The sequence below is a fragment of the Coenobita brevimanus genome, chromosome 48, assembly GCF_032717465.1.
Source record: "Coenobita brevimanus isolate Jiangsu-jjx chromosome 48, ASM3271746v2, whole genome shotgun sequence".
Lineage (NCBI taxonomy): Eukaryota > Metazoa > Arthropoda > Malacostraca > Decapoda > Coenobitidae > Coenobita > Coenobita brevimanus.
The window spans coordinates 23,539,875-23,552,035 of NC_137001.1; the positions used below are offsets into that span (position 1 = coordinate 23,539,875).

The following is a 12,161-nucleotide window of genomic DNA, read 5'->3' on the forward strand; positions in this document are numbered from 1 at the left end:
TGTATTTCTCCCTCTCATTCTACATCAGTCGGACACTCCACGGTCGAAATAGGTTAAATAAAAGTTACAAAATACAATAAATGAGGCGAAATTTGATGATAGGTAACGTTAGATATATTTAAACTCAAGATTGTGTGTAAGAATGCTTGGATGTGCGTCCGTCTTCACGTCTCCGTCAACCAATCATTTCAAAGTCAAATTCGAGTGAGTGAAGAAGTGTTAAAATATGAAAAATAAAGCTAAATGCGATGACAGTTAACTAGAGGAGAATTTAGGGTTAAAACGGACTAGGATACTATATAATTCTGGTCCCTCAGCTCTCCCTCCCTTCCTCCCGTCTCTCTCGCGCGCCAAGTTGCCATGTACAGAATTTCCAGAGCAACCCGACCATTGCCATCCATATTTGCCTTTTAAAACCACTGCTGCTAACCGTACGCTGTGCAGGTGAGCCGCTATTTGCCGTAACTGGCCAAGGAGAACTAGGTGACGGGCATAACGTTCCCCGCAGTAGCTTAAATGCCATCGAGAAGTCTGTATATTTTGGCGACTCACAAAGACCGGCTGGCCACACCGCAACACGCTTGTCAAACTCTCTTCCCCTCCACGTTTTGAGGCTTTTTTCGCGTCTGGGAGTCCCACAGCGGGCGTCTGTCACCTGAAAGACCACGGGAGAGTCATTTCTACTCACCTTCAGTCTTCAGGCGAGGTGTTAGTCGTTGATAAGAGCACCAAGGGTTTGAAATACACTCCCAGTCCAGTACACCAGCTCTTACAACCTCCTCTCACTGCTATCCCTAACTCAGAACTGCCTTGTATCGAGCGAGTGTCCCTGCCTCTCCCTGCCTCTCCCTCTCTCCCTCCCTCTCCCTTCGTCCCTCGCTCTCACTCCGGATGCCAAGTTTCACCACCCTCTGGAAACCCAAACATCATTTTATTGTAATATCGAAAGCAAAACGCCTGCCATCAAAAACTCGCAGCCTCTCACTCTCTTGCAGCACAGGAGCCCCTTAACTCCTCTCCTTGCCCGATTTATTCTGCATGTTAAGGCTAAATATTCTCATGTGTGTATTTTATAACCTTTTAATGTCGACTAAGCATCAGTAACACACTGTAAGAGGCAAGCGAAGTGCAATACCCGCGTCCACCAGCTGGTCGAGGGGCCGAGTATTTGACCCCCTGCGATTACTCAAAATCAAATTACTTCTCTCTTGCGTGACCCTCAACCCTTCCATCAGCTCGTCCGAATTGAAACTGCTTGGGTTGACTTTAAATACTGACCTTTCTTTTTGACCTTTACCTTTGTTCTATAAATTAAATCTCGCTATCCTTGTCGTAGCTCTAAATTCTTCCTCGGTGTTTACGTTGAATCAAAACGGCTTAAGTTGACCTTGCCATGTGACCTTGACCTTTGACCTCTCATAAACAATAGGTCAACCTCTTGGGTGATCCTCAACTCATCCACCAGTTTGGTCCAAATCAGATAAAACTTGTTTCGTTCACACAGACACACGGACTGAACTTTGACCTTGCTGTGTGACCTTGACCTTTGATGTAACCGTACACCCTTACTTTACTGTACACCGCTAGACTGGATACCGCTTTAATGTACACTTTGAGGGCTCCCTAGACAAACTACCATACGTGTGGAAAAGATCATAAAGTTGAAAAAGTCACGTGGAAAAATGGAAGAAAATCGTACAGACCTACGGGATGCCTCTGGGCCCATCGGACACTTCGCATTTAACGTGTGCCATCTGTAATGCTATTCGTTATATTTTGTGCACACTTTGAGGGGCTCCCAGACAAACAACCATATGTGTGGAGGAGATCATAAGTTGAAAAAGATGGAAGAAATCATGCAGACCTTATGGGATGCCTCTGGGCCCATCGGACACTTCTTCGCATTAAACGTGTGCCATCTGTAATGCTATTCGTTATGTGGAGCGTATCCCACAGGCCTACCGGATCACCTTCCCTTGTGCAGTATGACTCCGATGCAGTTACTGGTCCTGACGGCGGTTTTTCTGACTTGCTTGGGCTAGGTTGGGGAGGAGCAGGCAGGAAGTGGTGTCCTGCTGGGCTATTTTGGAGAGGAGTAGGCAGGGAGTGGTGTTCTGTCGGGCGTCTCTTGAGTGTAAAAAGACTCACCCCATAATGATTGTCAGAAATGGCATCTTGTAAGGAATCACCTTCCCTCTCCTCCACTGAGAAAGCAGAGGAAGATTGTAAGCCCTGTGGAGAAGATGGAAGTGATCAAGCAGACAAGAAAGGCACGAGCAGGGGCAATGTCAGTCGCAAACATGGGAATTAGAGGCTAACCTTGCATGACATCCTGAACACCAAGGACAGAACGAAGGAGACTGAAAAATGGAAGGTGTGAGGAAGGCTAAAGATGTGTTCAGGAGCAGGAAGCTATCCAGTGAGAAACCAGACAAAACTGTGTAAGTGGTGCATGCAGGAGTGAGCTGAGGGTATTCCTGTACATGGCCAGGATATCCAACACACAGTACAAGGCTTGCCACACATCTTAGAGCTGATAATTTCAAGTGTAGTGATGGCCGGCTGTGGAGGGTCAGAAGGCGCCATGGCATCGTTAACAAGGCCATAACTGGGGAAGTGCTCAGTGCTGATGTCCCTGCTGTGGGGCCGTTCATCCAGCATCTTTTGAAGCAGATGGAGGACGAGGACCTGCATGAGTTTCAAATCTGCAGTGTAAACAAGACTTGTCTCTTTTGGCATGCTCTTCCTTATAATACCCAGGCTGGCAAAGATATTAGTAGCACTCCAGGGCTTAAAACAGTGGAGTATCTCTCCGTTCTGGCCTGTGCCAAACTGCCAATACTGATGGTTCTCATCACCTACAGTCAGTCATAATAGGTAAGAGCAAACGACCTAGGTTACTCAAGGACATCATGGCCAAGCTTCCTGTGGAGTACCATGGGAACAAGTCTGCCTGGTTTACTCAGGTTATCATTAATGACTGATTCCACAGCAGCTTTGATCATTCCATGAGGCAGCACCAAAAAAGGAATGGGTGAGTCCTGATGACATGAAGGTGGTGCTGCTGTAGGGCAACACGCCAGCCCATCCTACCTCCACCAAACTTTGCAGCTAGGTTGGACGAATCAAGGCTTTTTTCATACCTGCAGCCAACACCACTGCCATTAGCCACCCTATGGACCTGGGAGTTGTAGAGAGTGCAAAAGGTATACAGGAACCTCTACCTGCACCAGTGCCTTGTTGAGACTGAGGATGGGATGGACCAGGAAGGCTATGAGGACACCAGGGGCAAACATACCCTCCTCCATAACTTGAAAATCTTTGGGGGAAGCAGCCTAGGTATATAGATAGATAGATAGGAGTGTGGAAGGGAGTGTCTCTTGGCACACTAAAGAAAGGATGGTGCAAACTCCTCAGAGCCCCAAGACTCCAGCACCACAACAAGAGTTTGAGGAGTTTGAGTCACTGAGGATGGCAGGAATGTTAGCAGCTGCAGGGTGGAGGAACCTTGCTGGGAAGAAGCTGCAAGAGTGGCTGGATGAGGATACTGGTGTGTCTGGCTACCATCACGGAAGAGGAAACTGCTACTGAACTGCAAGACAAGGCACCGGCAAAGGAGGAAGAGGAAGAGGAGGTGGGGGAGACATCTGGAGTTATGGCCATCACAGACAGAGTTGGTAGGCCTATTGCGCACCATTATGAGGTCATGCAACTCATCAGGTTGGACCTCATACACCTTCAGTAGTCAGGGCAGATCCAGGCTAAGATCTCCCGGTTTTTCAAGCCTGTGTCCTCTCCCGCAGCCAAAAGGTTCCACACATTCAGGGACTCCAATGTGTCTGTAGCATCACCATCCCCAGCCAGACTCCACACAGCCTCAGGATCCAGCACTATTGCCTTCAGCACCCCATCCCTCAGCACCTCAGCACTACCACAGTTGACATCAGCACCACCAGGGACCATCTTTGCCGTCAGCTACCTCAGTGTACAACATATGAGTGGCAGTGTAAGCAGTGTACATCCATTTATACAGGAACAATGAACAGTACAGGAATTCCCTACCCTACCCCAACCTGGCCCTCCCCCTTCATGACTGTTGAGTTCTTTTTATCTGTCTATCTTTTGCCAGACGCCTCAATCCCATAAGGGGTGGCCACAAACAAATCACCTCCATGTCGGCCTGCCGAATGCCACTTCACTGCCTTGCTCCCAGCTCTCACCCCTTTTTCTCATATACCTCTCCAGTCCATCCCTCCATCTCATCCTTGGCCTCCCCCTCCCTCTCCCCCCCCCTCCACCTCACTCACATACACTCTCTTCGTCAGTTTCTCACTCTCCATCCTCTCCGCATGGCCAAACCACCTCAGTGTGTTTCTCCTTCATTTTACAAGGTTATAATAATACTGTGCTAGTCATGAAGAAGTGCTATGAGAAGGGTGTGAAATTTTGGGCCAAGTTAGTGTAAAATGAGTATAGTTTTCTATGTTAGATCTGGAATATGCGATTTTTATTCCTTCATCTCCCATTACGTGCTTGAAATCCCACGTCTTGAGGGATGTTTGGATTTATCGGATTATTGGCTTTATCGGATTGGTCTTCCTCACAGTTGATCCGATATAGAGAGGGTCTGCTGTCTCAAAGTTGAATACTACTACTACTACTACTACTACTACTGCTGCTGCTTCTACTACTGCTACTACTACTACTACTGCTATTATTATTAGTACTGTGGTAGGTGGGGGCACTCACCATCCACTCATTCGATGTAGTGGTGCTCTCGGGTGTCTACCCTTTCCTCTCCTCTATCCTTCTTTCTTCCATCCTCTTCTGTCTTTCTTTCCTTCATTCTTTCCTCTTCCTTCTACCTACGGGTGACTTTACACTCCCTCTTCTGTCTTTCTTTCCTTCATTGTTTCCTTTTCCTTCTGCCTACGGGTGACTTTACACTCCCTCTTCTGTCTTTCTTTCCTTCATTCTTTCCTCTTCCTTCTGCCTACGGGTGACTTTACACTCCCTCTTCTGTCTTTCTTTCCTTCATTGTTTCCTTTTCCTTCTGCCTGTGGGTGACTCTACACTCTGTGACAAACCAAATGGTTTCCTGTACACCAGGAAACCATTTACTACGCTGGGTGGTAACCATATAACCAAATTATGGCTCCTGGTGGTTTAGTGGGCTCACGTAATGCCACTCAGGGATGAGTGAGGCTGGTCATTCTCATCTTAAATGTCGGGACCAACTTGTCTAGCCCCGGGCTCCTATGCTCCTCATGGGGCAACGTAGGATTGAATGATGAATGAATTATTATTATTATTATTATTACAACTGAAACTGCAACTATTACTACTACTACTACTATTACTGCTGCTACTACTACTACTACTACTGCTACTGCTACTACTACTACAGAGGTGGATCAGCCCGAAAGCTTACTAGGAAGGATTGTTATAAGTTGTTTTGGCTGGGCGGGACAGACGGATGTGGGGGTGTGGGTGTTGGGTGGAGAGAAGTGGGGGGAATATGTCAGGAATGTTGTGAAGAAGCATTGGGAGAAACACACTAAGATAGTTTGGCCATATGGAGAGCATGGAGAGTGAGAGACTGACGAGGAGAGTGTATGTGAGTGAGGAGCATGTGGAGTTTCATGGAGAGACAAACTGACAAATGAGGAGGTGAAGGAGCGTTGTGGTGTGGATGTGGATGTGATAGGAAGCGTTAGGAGAAACACACTGAGGTGGTTTGGCCACGTGGAGAGGATGGAGAGTGAGAGACTGACGAGGAGAGTATGTGAGTGAGGTGGAGGAGGGGAGAGGGAAGGGGAGGCCAAGGATGAGATGGAGGGATGGAGTGGAGAGGTATATGAGAGAGGGGTGTGTGAGCTGGGAGCAGGGCAGTGAAATGGCGGAGGACAGGGCGACATGGAGGCAATTTGTTTGTGGCCACTCCTTAGGGGATTAAGGCGTCTGGCAACAGATAGATAGATAGTTATGAGAATAAGTGATAGGAGAACAGTACTGAAAAGTTTGTGCAGTGGGATGGTGTTTGCAGTTGTATCGGCGTATGGTCCACAGGCAGGTATAGATGAGGTAGAGAAGGATTGAGTTTGGGATGACTTAGTTCGTGTAGTAAGTGGTATGGGGGATAGATTGTAGTGTTAGGAGGGGACTTAAATGGTCACGTGGGTGAGGCAGCTCAGGGATATGAAGGAATACATTTGGGATGCGTGTGTGGTACGAGAATTGGGGAAGGGAAAAGAATACTCGAGTTTGGGGAGGCAGTGAACATGCTTCTGTGCAACACACATTTTAGGAAGAGGGAGAGCAGTTTGATTACATACGAGTCTGAGGGAAATAGCAGTCAGATAGACTATTTCCTGGTCAGGAGGGCTGATATGAGGTTAGTGAGGGATGTTAAAGTTATAGGGAGTGAGGAGTGTTTGCAGCAGCATAAGTTATTGATATGTGACATGGTGCATAAGGGGTGGGTGATGAAAAGGAGGACTTATGTACCTAGGAGGAAAATATGGAAGCTGGAAAACTAAGCAGTAAGGGATGCCTTCTATAGCGAGTTGAGGAGAGTGGTGGCTGAACAGGGAGCCGTAGACAGAGGCGTTAATGAACAGTACAGAGCCCTCAAGAACAATCTCTTGAGAGTTATTGATGCAGTGTGTGGATGGACAAGAGGCCCACCAAGACATAAAGTGACTTGGTGGTGGGATGAGGGTGTAGAAGCTGTAGTTAGAAGAAAAGAAGGCTTTTCCGGGAATGGAGGAAGGGGGGTAACAAAGAGGAATATTTGGCTGCCAAGCGTAGGGATAGAAAAGAGGTTTACAGGGCGAAGTCTGAGTCACAGAGACTATTACTTGATAACCTAAATCATGTGGAAGGGAAGAATATGATATTTAAAGTGGCAAATCAGAGGAGGGAGAACAGGGTATCATAAGTGAGCAGTGTGTGAAGAATGATGAAGGAAGGGTAGTGGTGAACAGTGGGGATATTAAAGATGCATGGAGAGAGCATTATAACCGGTTGTTGAATGAGGAGTTTGACTGGGACAGGGAAGGTTTGGAGCCAGCAGATCCAGTGTTTGGCCCTTGGCCTTTGATTGACGCTGCTACTGTGAGTGAGGCAATAGGCAGGATGAAGGTAGTGTGAGTGGGGCAATAGGGAGGATGCAGGTACTGTGAGTGGGGCAATAGGCAGGATGCAGGTACTGTGAGTGAGGCTGTAGGTAGGATGCCGGTACTGTGAGTGAGGCAATAGGTAGGATGCAGGTACTGTGAGTGAGGCAGTAGGTAGGATGCAGGTGGGGAAGGCAGCAGGTGTGTCTGGGTTGACTGCTGAAATGTTGAAGGCCTCAGGAGATATTGGAGTGAGGTTAGTCACTGACCTGATAAGTATGAATATATATGAGTGTGGTGTCCCGGATGATTGGCTGAAGAATGTAATTGTAAATGTGTACAAGGGCAAGGGGAAGTTATAGAGCCATAAAGCTCTTAAACCAGATAATGGAGGTAAATGGAGAGAGTTCTAGAAGGACTGATTAGAGAAAGAGTGAATACTGATGACATGTAGTTTGGGTTTATGCCAGGCAAGGGGACCACTGATGCTATATTCATTGTTCGACAGCTTAAGAAAAATATATCAGTGAAAGAAAAGGGATAAGTACTTTTTGTTGATTTGGAGAAGGTCTTTGACAGAGTCCCGAGAGAGGTGGTGAAGTGGGCAATGAGAAAGCTTGGCTTGGAGGAGTGGCTGGTTAGGGTGGTTATGGCCATGTATGTGGGTGCTCACACTCAGGTAAGGGTGACTGGAGATTTGAGTGATGAGTTTTCTGTGAATATTGGTGTGCATCAGGGGTCAGTTTTGAGACCCTTGTTGTTTATCATGGTACTTGAAGCCCTCTCACTTCACTTCAGAAATGGACTCCCGTGGGAGATGTTGTATGCTGATGATTTGGTGTTGATGCAGAGAATGAAAGGGAGGAGGAGGAAAGATTTAAGAAGTGGAGAGATGGTCTGGGGCACAAGGGCGTAAGAGTAAATACAGATAAAACAAGAGTGATGGTATCTAGGGCTGGTGGCGGTACTGTCAGGGAAGAGAGAGAGTGGCCATGTGTGGTTTGCCACAAGGGTGTGGGAAGTAATTCCATCTTGTGCAGTGTTTGTGATAAGTGGGTGCATAAGAGATGTAGTGGTATTAGAGGTAGATTGCAAGATAATGCAGTGTTTGTGATAAGTGGGTGCATAAGAGATGTAGTGGTATTAGAGGTAGACTGCAAGATAATGCAGTGTTTGTGATAAGTGGGTGCATAAGAGATGTAGTGGTATTAGAGGTAGACTGCAAGATAATGCAGTGTTTGTGATAAGTGGGTGCATTAGAGATGTAGTGGTATTAGAGGTAGACTGCAAGATAATGCAGTGTTTGTGATAAGTGGGTGCATTAGAGATGTAGTGGTATTAGAGGTAGACTGCGAGATAATGCTGATTTCATGTGTATGGTGTGTCAGGGAGAGCAGGTGGAGATTGTCAGACGTGAAAGGATTGAACTTGCTGTGAGTCTCTTGAGTGTGTGGAAGAGTTTTGTTATTTGGGAGACATGTTATGTGCTGGAGGTGGGGCTGGTGCAGCTCTGTGGCTAGAGTGAGGAGTGGTTGGAAGAAGTTTAGGGAGCTGTTGCCTCTCCTGACATTGAGAGGGCTCTCCCTCCATGCTAAGGGATCTTTGTATGCGGCATGTGTTAGGAGTGTAGTGCTGTATGGTAGTGAGACCTGGGCGGTAAAGGAAGTGGATATTCATAAGCTCAAACGTACAGAAATGACTATGATTAGGTGGATGTGCAGTGCGTCCTTGAATGCGAGGCCTAGGGTGTATAGCCTAAGTTTACGATGGAAGAGTTGAAGGATGGGACTGGAATGTATTGGTGTTGTGATGGAGGGGTAGATTGAGATGGTTTGTGCATGTGGAGAGGATTGGGGATGATAATTGGGTGCAGAAAGTGAGAAGTGTGAATGTTGGGGGTTGGGTTGTGTGAGGCAGACCGAAAAAAACCTGGGACGAGGTCATTGAGTGTGACCTCAGGGTTAAGGGACTAAATAGGGAAGCTGCCAGAGATCGAGTAGCATCCATTAGGTGACCAAGGCCGACGCAAGCAAGCATGTTGGAGCCTTGAAAAACGAAAACGATCATTAGACTGTGTATGTTTAGCCTTATTAACCCTCTTCAGTATGGGCAGCTTCCCTTAAAATAAATAAATTAATCTGCCAGTGTGTGTGTGTGTGTGTGTGTGTGTGTGAGAGAGAGAGAGAGAGAGAAACTAAAAATGCCCTGAGAACGAATGATGAAGTGCATGTAATTGCCTTGTTTTCATGTGGGGGAACTAGACCACTCATACAGCTTGTTAGGAATGAATCTCCTTGGTTACTAGTCAAATTTATCCTCCAATCTGAATAGGCCATGAACTGAGCTGAGAGGTTATGGATCTTTGTTAAGCGAGATTGGAAGAACTAGAATATTTTTGAATCGATAAGCTTTTCACGAAGACCAGTAGGAAGAATAAAATATAAGATGCCATTGATTCCATTTTTATCTTCGCATACAGATACGTAAAAAGATTAATGTGTATCGTAAGGTTTAAGAAAATTAGTTTAGTTATCGATAAAAACTCCGCTTTCTTTGAGTAATCCTTCATAGAAAACGTGAATTAATGGGAGGAACTTGTTTGTAATTTCTAAACTTAAAAAATATTGGTGTATAGGAAAAGCAGTCTCACTAATATAAGACATTGCTGTATTTAAACTAACAAAATATGTTTAAAAATGACCTGAGTCGAGTTAACTGAGTGTATGTAAGGAGGCTGAAGCAAGTCTTGGCTCAAACAGATGGAAATACTTATTGTTGTACAGGTCCCCAGAGAATAGTCAGCCATTGATTTGATTTGATTTGAAATATTATTGTTGTAAAAGGTACAGAGTGCTTATACAACAAAAGAAGGTGGTGGGTTTTGCCACTTAGTACTTTCTTCAGCCAATAGTTACATACAGTTACTGCATGTACATCCTAGGTTTGTGACCCACCGTAATTATACATATGGGTGTAGCCATGGAGGTAGCCACACGCCCTTTGATAAATAACAGTTACACTATATGTTATAAAATACAGAGGCATTCGTAAGATCTATTACATACAGGAGTAAGGGGTAGTATTAGAGCAGTAAAAAAACGGTACCAGCCCTGGCAGAAGGTGATGACATAACATTGCCTTATCAACGGGTTGGTGAGTGATGGCCACAACACCCTCCACACCACCACCACAACCACAACACTCTTTCACCGTTTCAGATCTTCACTACCTTTAGTTGTACATACACTTTTTACATATCCTTCACTGGTACACAGTAGCGTTTTTCCTACATTGGCTTGAAGCGGTACATTTCTCAGCATCTATGGCACACACATCCTCATATTTTTCACCTCTCTCTCTTTGTTTATCATCACAGCTGGTTAGTTGTTCATACAGTCTGTACATGACCCTTATTTGTAGATGATAGTGTTTTTCCCTTACACTGGGAAGACAGTGTAATATTGGCATCACCTAGGGCATGAAGGGTCTGTGATAGTCAAGGGTCTCTCTGTGACTGGCAGGCAGGCTTGAGTGTGTGGAGGGTTGGGGATGAGGTTATGCGTTTAATATTCCCTCCACACACCCTGGAGGGGCTTGGTTCTCCCAGTGGTCGTGAGGAAGCTATGCCGGTGTCATAGTTCACTTACACCCAGTTTGTGTGTGTGTGTGTAATTCACCGTGTCGGTCAGGATCACTTGATGGTCGTGATCGTCAGCTTTTACCCTCCCGGAAGGGAGCTGAGAGCTCATATAGTCCGATCTAAGGGCAAGGCTGTGACCTTCACACAAGCACACACCCGTCCCCTTGCTCGAGGGGGACAGTAACCACCCACTTCGTCAGTGAAACTTTTCGCAACCTGAGCGAGGCGCGAACTCCCGTCCACCAGTTGGCAAGCGAGAACGTTACCACTGCACCAGCGAGCGGTGTGTGTGTGTGTGTGTGTGTGTGTGTGTGTGTGTGTAATTTACCTATGTTCATATGAAGTTGCTAAAATAATTGCGACCGTATTCTACTATCACTGCTACTACTACTACTACTACCACTACTACTACTATATTCTGTTCATCATAGACGTAAAGTTGGTTTAAATATGGACTATAAGTGTATATAAGTGTATCAATATAAGTATCTGTATAAGTGTATCTATATCTATATTTGGCTGAAAATCTATACTCTGTTCACTATTGGCGTAAAGTTGGCATCTCACCATACTGAACTTTGGACTGTAGCAAGATATTAACACTACAACAGGGTGCTAGTCACGAAGAAGTGCTACTGAAAGGATGTAGTATTGGCGTAAAGTTGGCATCTCACCATACTGAACTTTGCACTACAGGAAGCCACTACAACAGGGTGCTAGTCACGAAGAAGTGCTACTGAAGGGATGTAGAGTGGAACTATTATTCTGCCGATGAGCTACGGGAATTAAGTAGCAAAAGGACCAACATCAAGGTATGGTTAAGGAACTGCTATATAGGAAAGCTTCAGTGCATATAAACAAAAGCCTAATTAGCCTACTGAAAGGAGTTAAGGATTTGTGGATATACGTAATTATGGTTATATAACATTACCGATGATACTGACAATGGCAGGCCTGTACGAAGACTGATTTGTACTGTTATTGACTTTGATCTGTACTGTTATTGACTTTGATGTGTACTATTATTGACTTTGATGTGTACTATTATTGACTTTGATGTGTACTATTACTGACTTTGATGTGTACTATTATTGACTTTGTACTGTTATTGACTTTGTACTGTTATTGACTTTGATCTGTACTGTTATTGACTTTGTACTGTTATTGACTTTGATGTGTACTATTATTGACTTTGATGTGTACTATTATTGACTTTGATGTGTACTATTATTGACTTTGATGTGTACTATTATTAACTTTGATGTGTACTATTATTGACTTTGATGTGTACTATTATTGACTTTGATGTGTACTATTATTAACTTTGATGTGTACTATTATTGACTTTGATGTGTACTATTATTGACTTTGATGTGTACTATTATTGACTTTGATGTGTACTA

General features: G+C 45.1%; 1 protein-coding gene across 1 annotated transcript in view; it reads right to left on the bottom strand.

The window, feature by feature from the left end:
• Positions 1 to 782, bottom strand: part of sn (fascin domain-containing protein singed) — a 93,993-nt gene extending 93,211 nt beyond the window's left edge. Inside the window, exon 1 of the mRNA XM_080271898.1 lies at positions 689 to 782. The gene's annotated coding sequence lies outside the window, so the exon portion shown is untranslated. The remainder of the gene's footprint in view (positions 1 to 688) is intronic.
• Positions 783 to 12,161: the final 11,379 nt, after the last annotated feature.